General features: G+C 37.9%; 1 long non-coding RNA gene across 2 annotated transcripts in view; it reads left to right on the forward strand.

The window, feature by feature from the left end:
- The window catches only part of LOC135971966 (uncharacterized), a 383,403-nt gene that overhangs the window by 232,267 nt on the left and 137,693 nt on the right, over window positions 1–13,443 (forward strand). The gene's annotated exons all lie outside the window — the stretch shown is intronic.

Genomic DNA, 13,443 nt, shown 5'->3' on the forward strand with positions numbered 1-13,443 from the left:
TAAGTACAACATACCTTATTAAATGATTTGCCTACCTTTTAAAATGGAATCTTTTCAGCAACCCTCTGAAGTTCTTTTATTATTTCCATTATGAGGAAACTGAGGCACAAAGAATTTGAGTGACTTGCCCAAGGTCATACAACTAACAAATGTTGGAACTGAGACTCCAGTACAGGAAATCTGATTCTATAGTCTGTCTTTATTATATAAATAAAGTGAGACTATCACTTTTTCACATGTTAAAAGGAATCCAGTTGAACAAAGAAAGAACATGCTGTAAGAAATAGTTCAATAGCAGATGATCCTTTAATAGTATGTGAAAGGAGAAATATTCTCATATGGATGAAAAGAAGAAAAGAATAGGAAAACCTGTGAGGATTTTAGAGCACCCTGACCATCTGACCCAGGCAGACACTTCTAAGAGCTGCATGGAACTGTATCTAAGGTTGACAGGAATAAAACTGTCCATCTTATCTTACTTTTCTTGTACATACCCTTGGACTCCTCTCTATTATTCACTGGCAACTCCAGTTCTTGAACTCTGAAAATTCCACCAATGCTATTTGAGCATTGAGAAAAGATACTTTTCATTTTAAGTTACATCTTCCCACTGTTTGTAGATGTTATGTGTATTCCATTGCTAAGGAATCATTCTCTTTGCCTGAGGAAAAAGACAGTTTAAAAATAACTTGTGTTGTGATTAGAAAAGTCTTTGTATACAGATACCTGAAAGAGAGAGAATGCACGGGCACCTGTATAACACATGATGGGTGATAGTTTTCAGCTGTGCTTGGGGGGAAACATTTTGTTTTGTATAGAAATAAAGTGTAGACAAGAAAAAAAGGGATATGTTAATGTGAGGCATATTGGAATGTATTTAAGTATATCTGTTGTTAACAAACTGGATAAATCCACTAAATAGATAATATATAAAATTTACAGGTTGCAGGTGGCCATAGGTCCTCTTTTTTACCTGTTAGTGATGGTGGTAGAGGGGAAGGCAGGCATAGGGGAGTAAGGGAAATAGTATTTCCACCAGGAGAATTTTGAACCTGAAATGTAAGAAAAATTGTCCAGTTATGCTTCATACAGATATTGAGTGATTTTCAAGTTATTGTTTGTAAGGCCCTACTATAGTGTTGACTCTATACCCTTTACCATATGCCCAGTGAGGGGTGCATTTGGACATCTTAATGTGAGTCCAAGAATTCCAGGGAATTCAGGATATTTTGCAGCATCATTCTTTATTTCAAAGTCTAGTCTAGACTTTTAAATATTTGAATATATTGGACTGTAAACAAAACAACATCTTGTTGAAAAGAACAACTGTCTCCATGCAACCTGAATGGATGGAAGCAGTATTATCTTTAGTCCAAATCTGAAACAAAATCTGCTTCACTAAACTTTCTTGCAGACAAGCAGACTGCTTTGTTTGAAAATGTGAGATTGGAAAATCTGGCTGGAAGTTTTACCTTAAAATTTTTTCTTCCTATGGGGAGGGCATGGGCTCTCTGGTGACTCTTTGTTCTGGCAGCAGGAGGAAGGACATGGCGCTGGTGTCCCGGCTGGAGGAGCCAAGGGTTACCCGGTACCTTTTATTTTCACATTAAAACACTATAGAGAAAAGGATCTGGCTTTCCACCTTTTAATATTGCTCAGTCATTTCTTTTTACTTTTTGCTTCAGTGAGCACAGTATGTGGTTTGCTAGGGAAGCTATTAAAAAGAAAACCCTTCAGTTTTATGGATTTTGGCAAAATCTATAGTCAATGCAAGTTTTTTAATTCCTTCACAACTACTCTAATTCTCTAAACCTTGGTGAGGGCATGCTCAAAAATTGGCTCATAATTTGTAATTTAACAAGTGACAGAATGTTTTGACATTAGCAAATGAAGGGAAATGTTTTATATAACAAACCATGATCATGGCTTTCCAGTTTGGTCATTTGTACTGAGCAGATTGTCACAATCAAAGCCCAGGCCGTTAGAAGCCTAGGCCAGTTTTGTTGAAAGTTTCTGGGTAACTAAGATCATTCAGGCTTGGCCTTGGAGTATATTTAGATTAAAGTGGTTATCCCCTCTTTGTGTTCAGAATGCCCACCCCTCTCCCATCTTTCTTTTTGCTCTAACTTATAAACTTGTTTGCATGTGTATTTATAATTTGTAGTCTATATTCACCTCTGGGTTTTAACTTCCTGCATTTCATTTCTTAAGAATCCTTCTCAGCATTTCACCATCTCCTAAGTGTTAGTGAGTAAAGGATAGCAAGAAACTTGACAGAGAAGGTGCTAGTGGGTCAGGGAAAAGTCCAGTGTAGAGGCTATAGTCTTACAGGATGGTAGAGGCCATACTTCTGGTGACTGTATTCATCATCCACTTGGATTCTCTCTCGCACAAAGTCTGATTTAGGGTAGATAGTGTCATCTTTTAGTTGGCTTAGAAAAGCTTGACCCCAAATGTACTCTGAGAAGTCCTTAAAAAGAAATGTATAATAATCCAGTAATTCTCTAGATAGGAAACTTAAAATTCTGTAGGAAGTATGTGTAACATACAGAAATAAGTGAAGTGGATGACAATGAAACTAACATTGCTTTTTAAATCACTGTATGTGCATAAAATACACATGCATAAATAAGGCCCACTGGCTGGCTGAGTATGACTCATGTTTTATACTCATTTTGTTTTCTTGAAATAAGAAAGCTTAACTGGGTAATAAAGCTCCCTCTCTTCTGGTCCCTGAGAAACCAACCTCCCAGCTGCAGGTCCCATTTTTAGCTTGGACAAATCTCATCTTATTTAACCAATCTTTCCATAAGTGGCTGAGTTGAGGAAGTTATTACTTTCTGTGGTCTAAATTGCCTAACAGAAAGTCGTTTTACCTAAATCCTAGGACCCCTGTGGGAAAATCCCAATTGGTTACTGTGCTTGTAAACTAAATATAGTTTAGTTTTATCTGTCTCCTCCTTATAAGCAGAACTAGTTTTAAGATCTTCACTCACATCACCTTAAACTTGAAAATTTCCTGTTTGTTATAGCGAGAAAAGCAACTCAATTCTCCTATTTCTTTTTTTTTTTTTATTTTTTATTATACTTTAAGTTCTAGGGTACATGTGCATAACGTGCAGGTGTTACATATGTATACTTGTGCCATGTTGGTGTGCTGCACCCATCAACTCGTCAGCACTCACAACTCGTCATTTACATCAGGTATAACTCCCAATGCAATCCCTCCCCCCTCCCCCCTCCCCATGACAGGCCCCAGTGTATGATGTTCCCCTTCCCGAGTCCAAGTGATCTCATTGTTCAGTTCCCACCTATGAGTGAGAACATGTGGTGTTTGGTTTTCTGTTCTTGTGATAGTTTGCTGAGAATGATGGTTTCCAGCTGCATCCATGTCCCTACAAAGGACACAAACTCATCCTTTTTTATGGCTGCATAGTATTCCATGGTGTATATGTGCCACATTTTCTTAATCCAGTCTGTCACTGATGGACATTTGGGTTGATTCCAAGTCTTTGCTATTGTGAATAGTGCCGCAATAAACATACATGTAAATATTGTTAGAAAGGGTCTGCTGTTGGATACAATTCAATTCCTAGGACTGTTGTGGGGAAATCTGAATGAATATGTTGCATATTGACCTAGAAATATATTGTAAAATGTGATTGATTTGCAAAGAAGATCTGAAATTCTGTGGTATTCGTCAGATATTGCTCCTTTTGTAAACGTTAAAAGCCACAAATCTTTTTTTCTTGTCAATTGAATACTTAAGAGGATTGTATAATAATTATCCTTTAAAAATTGGATTAATATTTAACTGTGTTCAGTAAAATTAATTGGAAGCTTCTACAATTCAGGCACAGATAGTTGTCCAAGTAAACTGCAAAGGCTCTATGTTGCAAAATTATTTAAGCATATAATAATTATACCTTTCACTTGTGTATGACATTTTACAGATAACTTACTATTAATAAGTATTTTTTAAGGTAATTATAAGTACATTCTGCTTTTATTGTTATAAATAAGCCTTCTCGTTCCCCATAAGAGAGCTTATTATTATCCCCTTAATGTGGAAGAGTAAATGGAGGCAAAGACTGAGCATTAATTGTAGGACTGTCATCTATCTAAGCTGATTAGTATATGGTAAAGGGATTAATATCTCTGAATAGATTATAATTTTGATATCTATGACTTATCTCTAATAATATTTCTTAACCATATCAGCAAAATGGAATCATTTGCAGTTAAAAAATACCCTTGTAATGGCTTTAAAACATGACCAATCGATTCTCTGATACTCCTTCATTAAGGATCTTTGTCCCTTTTCCTTGAATTAGGGCCTTGTGACTGTTTGACTAATAGAACACAATGAAAGTCCCACTGTGCCCATTTCTGGCTTGGGCTTTAAGAAGCTAGCAGCTTCTATTTCCTATCTTAGGATCACTGCTCTTGGAACCCAGCTATCATGCCACAAGGAAACCTAAGCAGCCAGTGCAAAACCCCTCATGGTGACCTGCACATAGCTCTAGTTGAACTTCTAGTTGATAGCCAGCTCCCACTTCCCAGCCATATGAGTGAGTCATCTTGAAAGCAGGTCCTCTAGCCCTCCCTCAGTTGAGCTGCCCTTGATGACATTGTATGGAGCACAGGTTAATGATTCCTGTTGATCCCTGCCCAAATTTTAGATTTGTAAGCAAAATAAATGATTACTGTTTTTTAAGCCAGTAAGTTTTTGAGGTGATTTTTTTTTTTTTTTTGGAGACACAGTCTCACTCTGTTGCCCAGGCTGGAGTGCAGTGGTGTGAACTTGGCCCACTGCAACCTCCGCCTCCTGGGTTCAAGTGATTCTTCTGCCTCAGCGTCCCAAGTAGCTGGGATTACAGGCACCTGCCACCATGCCTGGCTAATTTTTGTATTTCAGTAGAGATGGAGTTTCACCATGTTGGTCAGGCTGGTCCTGAATTCCTGACCTCAAATGATCTGCCCACCTCAGCCTCCCAAAGTGTTGGGATTACAGGTGTGAGCCACTGCGCCCGGCCCTGAGGTGGTTTTTAATGCAAAAATAGACAACTGGAGCATACTCTAAGGAAATGGCAATGTTCCCAGCTCTCTTCTCTTCGATGTAGCCAAAGCTAGGTGCTGTTCTACAGTTTAACTCTTGATGCTAATGGCTTGGAAAGAAAGAAAGTGAACACAACAGGTTTCCAGGGAGAGGCTCGGAGTTCTTAGTCAATATTGGTGGGTCTGTGCTTGTTTTCGGATGATGCATCATAGCCTAATTAATTTACTGAGCATCTACTAAGTGCCAAGAACAGTTGTAGCTCTAACGGGGCCAGCTTTGCTGTTTCTTTCTTTTTTTTTTTTTTGAGACGGAGTCTCGCTCTGTCACCCGGGCTGGAGTGCAGTGGCCGGATCTCAGCTCACTGCAAGCTCCGCCTCCCGGGTTTACGCCATTCTCCTGCCTCAGCCTCCCGAGTAGCTGGGACTACAGGCGCGCCACCTCGCCCGGCTAGTTTTTTGTATTTTTTTAGTAGAGACGGGGTTTCACCATGTTAGCCAGGATGGTCTCGATCTCCTGACCTCGTGATCCGCCCGCCTCGGCCTCCCAAAGTGCTGGGATTACAGGCTTGAGCCACCGCGCCCGGCCCAGCTTTGCTGTTTCTAGTTCTCCTTGGGCTACTAACCCACCATGTAGTCTCGACAGATTATGCTGAGCTAAAGTATCCCATTTCTTGTTCTGTGTAAAATAAGAGGGCGTGGATAAATGTTCTCTCAGGTCCTTCCAGCTCAAACACAATATTATTTATTCCTTATATATTCTAAATATGTATACTTTAAAACTTTAGCTGCTCCACTTGAAAATCTAAATTTTTATTGTCCCCCTCAAAGGACTCCTTGCTTCATTATCTAATATTTTTACCTTTGAAGAGAGTATTTCATTCCTAAGAGGGGTTTAAAAGAAGATTCACCTGGTCTGAACCCAATGCTCTCCAAATGACAGTTCTCTAACCTAAATTTAAAAACACAAGCAAAAAAGGACTGAGAAGCTGAGATGAGGAAGCTCTGTTGGGCAAGTCAAAATGGGGCCAATAATATTTACTTCACAGGGTTATTAAAAGAGATAACATATGTAAAGCTCATAGTTCAGAGCCTGACGCTTAACAGATACTCAACAAGGGATGTTCTTATTCTTTTTTTCTTGAGAAGCAAGCTAGACTAATCATTTGAAATGTAAAATTTTGTTCATGGAATTGTATATCTTTTTATTTCTACAACTGTTTCTGTAGTCTTAAATGCCCTGCATTAAAAGATTGTTGTTTAATATATTGTACCTCTTTTGCCATCTGTTTGTTAAATATTGGCTGCCTGGTCTCTGATTTTGCTAAACTTGACTCTTTTTTTAAAAAAATGTAATTGTTTTCTCCAAGAATATAAGCCAACATTGTAAAGGATGATTTACTCTAAGATAATGCTGAAAGAGATGTGATACGAAATTTTGTTAAATTTGTAAGATAAATTTGGGATATTCTTTTACTGGACAAACTTTTTATTAAGAACATATTGTTTCCTGAAACACTAAGTTTTGGGATAAGTTTTTAAAACAAATTTCGGAGTGGCTTAGTTGGGTGTTTCTCACTTGGATCTCTCATGAGATTGTAAACAAGATGCTGGCCAAAGCTCCAGTCACTTGATAGCTTGTCTCAGGGTTGGGGGATTTGCTTCCATTGGTTCATTCATGTTCAGGCAAGCTGGTGCTGGCAATTGTCAGGAGACACCAGTTTCTGGTCATGTGGATCTCTTCACAGGAAGGCTTCAATGTTTTTATGACATGGCATTTGACTTGCTCTAAGATGAGTGATCTAAGAGAGAGGAAGAAGGAACCCACAATGTCTTTTGTGATCTAGACATGTAAGTCAAACTCTGCCACAATTTAAATATCTTACTAGTTACACAGATCAGCCTTATTCACTGTGGGAGGAGACCACACACCAGCTTGAATACCGAGAAGTGAGAATCATTGTGGATGATCTTGGATGATAGTTACTCCCATATTAGGATTCTTCTGGCTTAGGCTTATTTCTCTTATCTTTGAGTGCATTCTCTGTGAGTGAACAAGCCCATTCGCATCTGTAGATTCACATACCACCTTTATGCCTAATTATTTCCAAATATATAAGTAAGCCCAGATTTCTCTTCTGTTCTTCAGATCCCAATGCATAATACTTACATTTTATCCATCCCACCAACTGGTATCTCCTGAGTAGCCACTGGAAACCCAACCTTAAACTAGTCTAGATAAATAGGGCAGGCCTTCAGCCCTCATGGAACTTACAGTTTAGTGAAGCAGGAAGAAAGTAAACATGTAAATAAAGAAAATATTTACAGCTAGTGGTAAGTTTAGTCAAAGAAATATACTGTTGTAATAATGATGGGGGAGCATGTGATAGAAGAGGAGAGAGTTGGCTAGTTTAGATGAAGTGGGCAAAGAAGAACTCTTTGAAGAAGTGATATTTAAGTTGAGACCTGAGGGATAAGATTTGAAAGATCGAAAAGAAACTATTCCAGGCACTGAGAACAGCAAGTACAAAGGCTCTGAGGCAAGGAAGAGAATGGTGAGATCTAGAAACTGTCAAAATTACTGTTGCTGGAGCACTGTGAGTGAGAGAGAGAATGGCAAGAGATAAGATTGATGAGATAGGCAATAACTAGAACACTTACATAGGCCTTAACCTATGCAAGGGGTTTTGAGTACAATATGAAGAAAGGGATTTTAAGCAGATCCAGTTCTATGGGATATATGATGGAATGAGTCTGTAGGTAAACCCATTTTTCTCTTGTCTCCCACTCCAAATTGCTGATTCTCCAATGTTTCCTGCATAACTGAATAGCAGTACCATCCACAAGTTGTTAAGAGTGCAGCTTTGTAATTAGCCAGGCCTATTTGAATCCTGGCTCTACCACTCACTAGCAAAGAGATCTTGGATGTGTTAGTCCCTCTGTCTGAGATCCAGATTTCTTACCTTTTAAGTAGAAACTGTGGTGAGGATTAAATTGTTTAGTACCTTGTACATGGTAGTTCTGATGATTATTTTATTTAAACAATGAAACTGGATCCTCTGAGGTATTTCTAATTCTTGTTTATTATCTTATTTCTAAAATGAGCTTTGCAAACCTTCTTTTCCCGGCCAGCAGTTTAGAATAAAGAATCTAGTGCAGCGTAAGGCTCTTGTTATAGGCCAGAACACTTTATCGGCTGGGTCGCACGCTGAGATAGGGCTTAATACATGAGCAATGCTTTTGAGATTAGCTTTACTCTCCTTTCTTCCTAAATTGGCTTGAGACTCTTTTGTTTCTAGTCTTTGAATTAGCTGGATTACTTATGACTAGGCTTTAAGTGCAAACCTTTACCATAAGTCCAAACATTCAATAATCATCCGATACCAGGTCTATACATCAAAGTACAGTATTTCTTTTTCATTGTATCCTTCAGAATACTAGTTCCCAAAAGTTTCTGTAAAAGACTGATTTAATGGGGCTACTGTATATTGTCCCTCTCTCTAGGAGACTAACAATTATGGTGAACTAAGGCTGTACAGTGGTGTTAGGGAACCTGTTCCATGGTATTTACTCAGTGTTTCTAAACAGATTTTACCATAGAAGTCTTTTTCTCCCCCTTTGCCCATAAAACATGTATTAAACTGTCCCTCCATGAAACTCCATTTCAGGATGATTTCTCACTCTCCTGATTCCCAAATCCCTTGTGCCTTTATTCCTGGTGCCCTCAGCCATGGTCCAGTAGCATCCATTTCCCTATCCAAGCTTTTCTTTAATCCTACCTGGTTACCATATTCCAATATATTCTGCTTACTTGCTTTTCCCTGCCACCATCGGTTGTGTTTCATCTTTGTTTATGTCCCTTCCGGCCTCCAGGTTTATTGGTAACATTAAATATTTTCATTTTTATGGTCATTCTCTAATATTCATTATTTTCTGGGTTATATTAATGTCTCAAAAGCTCTCTTTCTTTATGGCCCAGGAGAGATGTTCTATAGAAAATTAGAGACACTTAGCATTGAATTTTGTTTTAGTTCCTTCTCCATCTCCCAATCAGGCACCCTCTCTACATTAGCCTTACCTGAAAATTTGAGTGCCAGGGAGTGCATCAGCTTAGACGGCAGCCCCCTTCCTTTTTTATAGCTCCAGGTTTTAGGAACTTTTTTTGTTTGTTTTTAAGAAACAAGGTCTTGCTATGTTGCCCAGGCTGGTCTTGAATTCCTGGGCTCAAGGCATTCTCCCACCTCAGCTTCCCAAAATACTGGGATTACAGATGTGAGCCATAGTGTGCAGCCTTGCAAATTCTTTCTTGTATTGAAACCAAACATGCCTCACTATCATTGGTGAACTTACTTCAGTCCTTTTGCATTAGGTTTTTGTCATGTCTTTCCTATACCTTTCCTTTTTCAGAACAACTCTGTATATGCTATTGTTTTATGACATTTCAATTTTTTTTTACCCATTTTAAACTAGTATATACAATGAGAAACCTCTTTTATTAGTTACTCGTTAGCAAAACTCATCCTCAAAACTTAGAACTTCTTTCTGCCAAAAGGGCGTTAAATTTGGTTTGGATTGCAACTGGTGATAACACCATCTATATGGCCAGCAGAAATACTTTAGCGTCCTTGCAAGGCAGCAAGTTGAAGGTGCAGGAGGGAAAGATGGCAGAGGCTGGTTCAGGAAATAGAAGTCAGCCACTCATTGTAACTCTCGGAAAATTCCGAATTGGGTAAAGCTTGTTTTGACACTCTTACTTGCTCTTTCTAGACTCCTTTTCCCAATGCATGGATTCACTTCTTGTTTTTTTCCACTTAATGTGCACAGAATATCTTGCTTTTTTCCTCAATTAAAACTTGTTTACAGGAAAAGATTTGGTTTCAACTACTTGTATCTTTGTTGAGAATATAACTTACTGTCACTCTCAAGTGTATGTACACTTTAAGCACAGTATTGGTTAGTTACCCATGTCACTAACTATGGGTTGAAAGGCATTGCTGTCTTGTGTGGAAGGAATTTTAAGCTTCAACAACTAGGTGAGAGTGATTTTGGAGGGCTGGAAAAGGGATTTACATTGGTTTTCCTAAAATAATACAAATATTCCAGCTGCCTGTTTTCTTGCGTTTAAGTCTTGCCTGCAAATTTCCCTAAATATTCTGTTCCCTTAAATAAATTCTGTAAAACATCCTAAGTATTCTCCCATGCAGTGTTTCTCAAACTTATCAATGAACTTCTGGTATCGAAGGAGAGGGAATGCATAGAGCCCTGGGATCTGAGGGTGTAGCTTTACAGAACAGTGCTCAGAATGAAACTGATTCCTTTGTGAAATTGTTTCCGCTTTTTTCAGACTAAAAATCAATTTAACCCAAAAGATAGATGAAAATGGAGAATTATTGTGAAAGTCTTATCCATACAGGGCAGTAATGAAGGCATAGCAGTAATCTAGAGAGTAACTAATCCTTTTTGATGAATGGCATGTAAATAAATGCATTCCAAACAGATGTTTTTAGGTATCACATGTCCACCTTTTATTGTTTTGGGGTCACTTCAATACTGAGACATTTGATAAATGAAGCTCTCCTATACGATGTAGACTCTCACACAGAGAGAGACCGTAGCTCAAAATTCATCACCAAATTCAACCCAAGAGAATATCCTTCTTAACTAGGGATTCTGTGAATACACAACTTAATATTTCATTTTGATATACAGCCAAGGATCCTGAAAAATGATGAATATAATTTATACAAAGTCACCTTCATGCAAATGGCAATTTTGGATGAAAGTGGGAACGGCCATTTCCTAACCATAGTTTCTTCGTTTTTCCTGGTAGTCCTTGGAGTTCTGACACAAGATACTAATGGTAAAAATTAATATTGGGTGATAATAAATATATTCTTATGATTTGTCATTTCCCTTTTCTGCTTTTTGAGATTTTTATGATTGTGACCACTACAAAACTATCCCTAAAGTTATTTCAGTCTATATTACCTATGCATGTAGGTTGGTACGGTACTATATAATTTTACTGCACCTTTTCAACTGATGACAATTATTATTTAAGACTTTAACTTTATTAAAGTACATCTTAATATAATTAAGACACCATTGTTGAAGACCTGAGCACTTTCAAACTTTTCAATACTTATGTATTAAGAGTCTACACTGGACAGCATACTGTACCTAAAGACAAAATGCTTAAAATAAAAGTTTTAAAAAAATACAGTTTAAAATTCATGTGATAAAAATGTGTGACTCAAGTGTCCAAAAGAAAACTGCTTATATTTGCAGACTGAAACCTGTGTTATTGTTTCCACTATTTGAATGATGATAATTATTAGTGAACGGTTTAATGAATCAACAATTAATTAGTGAACAGCTATAATCTGCAAACCTGTGGATTAAGGCGTGGAGAGGTAGTAGGGTTGTAATCAACATTGAGGAAGCACTGATTATGTTTATGTTTTATGTGTTCTGGCTATTTGTTTAAATGATTTGTTTATCCTGAGAAGTGACATATTCTTCCCTATTGACTTTGGGGTTGGCCATAAAACTTGCTTTGATGATTGGAAAATGGGCAGGAAAGAAAGCGTGCCAGTGAGCTGAGGCATTAAGAGGCTTCGTTTGTGTCCATTTGCTCTCTTACTCCAATTCCTCAGCTAAGCACTGGCTGTTACTTCAGCCTGGTTTTAGAATAATAAAACACATGGAGCTCCAGTGGAGTGCAGGAATACAAGAATTATTTGTTCTTGGAAAGTTTTGAGATACTGTGGTTGTTTGATGCAATCAATATAACCTTAGAAAAATTTTATATGTGTACATTTAAGCTTTATATCCATTATATGAGTAAGCTATAGTATTCACATTTCACAGATGAGGAAATTAAGGAGTCAAAGGGGTTCAGCATTTTTTCCATAGTCACATTACTGGGAAGTGGCAGATCTAACCAGAATGTCAAAATACTTACACTGCACCTTGTTTGGCTAGGATAAATATGGAACAATGGTAAGACTCCTGTCTGAAAGTCAGGAAAGCCATGTTCTAGTTTTAGAGAAATCGAGTCTCTTCCTCTAGGAAAGACATATAGATTGAAGTCTTTGTTGGGGTCATAATTCCCTCTCAAGCCTCCTGTTGTCTCTGATTAGTAGACTGTGCATACAGTTGACATTTACTGAGGATTACTTTGAGTAAGATTGTCCATAGTAAATATTAGCTGTTGGACTCTAATTTCTTTCAGAGGTGGTGCTATTACTTTTCAATATGATAGGAATGAAAAGAAAGCATTAACTCTCAATTCTCAAAAGATTTATATAATTTGTGAGTCATGGACTATAAGTAATCAGATGTTCAGAAACACTTAAAGAAGCTCCGGGGATAATGCCAGCTTCTACTCTGGAGTGGGAGTTAATGCACTTCCCCCGCAGAAAGAGCTGAGCAGTCAGAGTGCTTATCTGAGTAATTTAGGCAAAACTTGTGGGTTTTAAAAATATGCCTGAATTTCGTGGATAATTACACCAACTCTTATTTCACTGGAGACTTACAGAATGACCCTATAGTCATAGATTAACTATGACTAACTTAAACTTTTAGAAGAATGAATTCATGCATATAAATGAGGATATGGTATAAATGAAGTTTCCTTTGGGTCATGATTCACCTTTTCTGTCTTCTCCTTTCCACAAGTATTATTTTTCTTTTATGAATCATCATACTCTCACAGTAAGGAAGGCATTACAAAATCACCAGTGTCATCAAATCTTATTCTTGATACCCTACAATCAGGCGGTTTTGTGAGCTTCAGTTTCACTTACCATTTTCTCCAAAGAAGAGTAACAGGTTTTCTCCTATAATCTCTCTATTCTACATGAGAATAGGAAGGCCTATCTAGGTTGTCAAGACACTCTTGGTGCCTAAGAATTGCCTCTGAAACAACTGTGGTAGGAATTTTAAGTAGATTATCTCCTTTGAACTTCACAGCATGTTTAGATGCTATGGCTTGGCCAAATACATAATTTCCCTATGTGCCCAGAGTGCCAGGATTCACACCTACGTTGCCTGACTTCGAAGCCCACGCTCATCCTACTGCTCCGTGCTTCTAAGAGGTGTTCTAAAGCAAATTGCAATGTTTCCTAGTTAAGTCCATGACTGAGAGGGATTGTACAATGAGCTGTTTGAGGACCTGACAGCTCAGAAATGGGGATTATTAGGGAAGAATCAAGGGAAGAATGAGAAGTGGACAGGAGAATAAGTGTGGTGGGGGGAGATGAGAAAGCCATGGTTTTTGTTTTGTTTTTTCTGCACTGTAATTTTGCCAAGAAAAAGTCCTGACTATAAGATTACTTTTAACAGCAACTATAAGCTTTATATGTTTATTCACATGGTGATAGTTCT

This window comes from Macaca fascicularis, chromosome 7, assembly GCF_037993035.2.
Source record: "Macaca fascicularis isolate 582-1 chromosome 7, T2T-MFA8v1.1".
Taxonomy (NCBI): domain Eukaryota; kingdom Metazoa; phylum Chordata; class Mammalia; order Primates; family Cercopithecidae; genus Macaca; species Macaca fascicularis.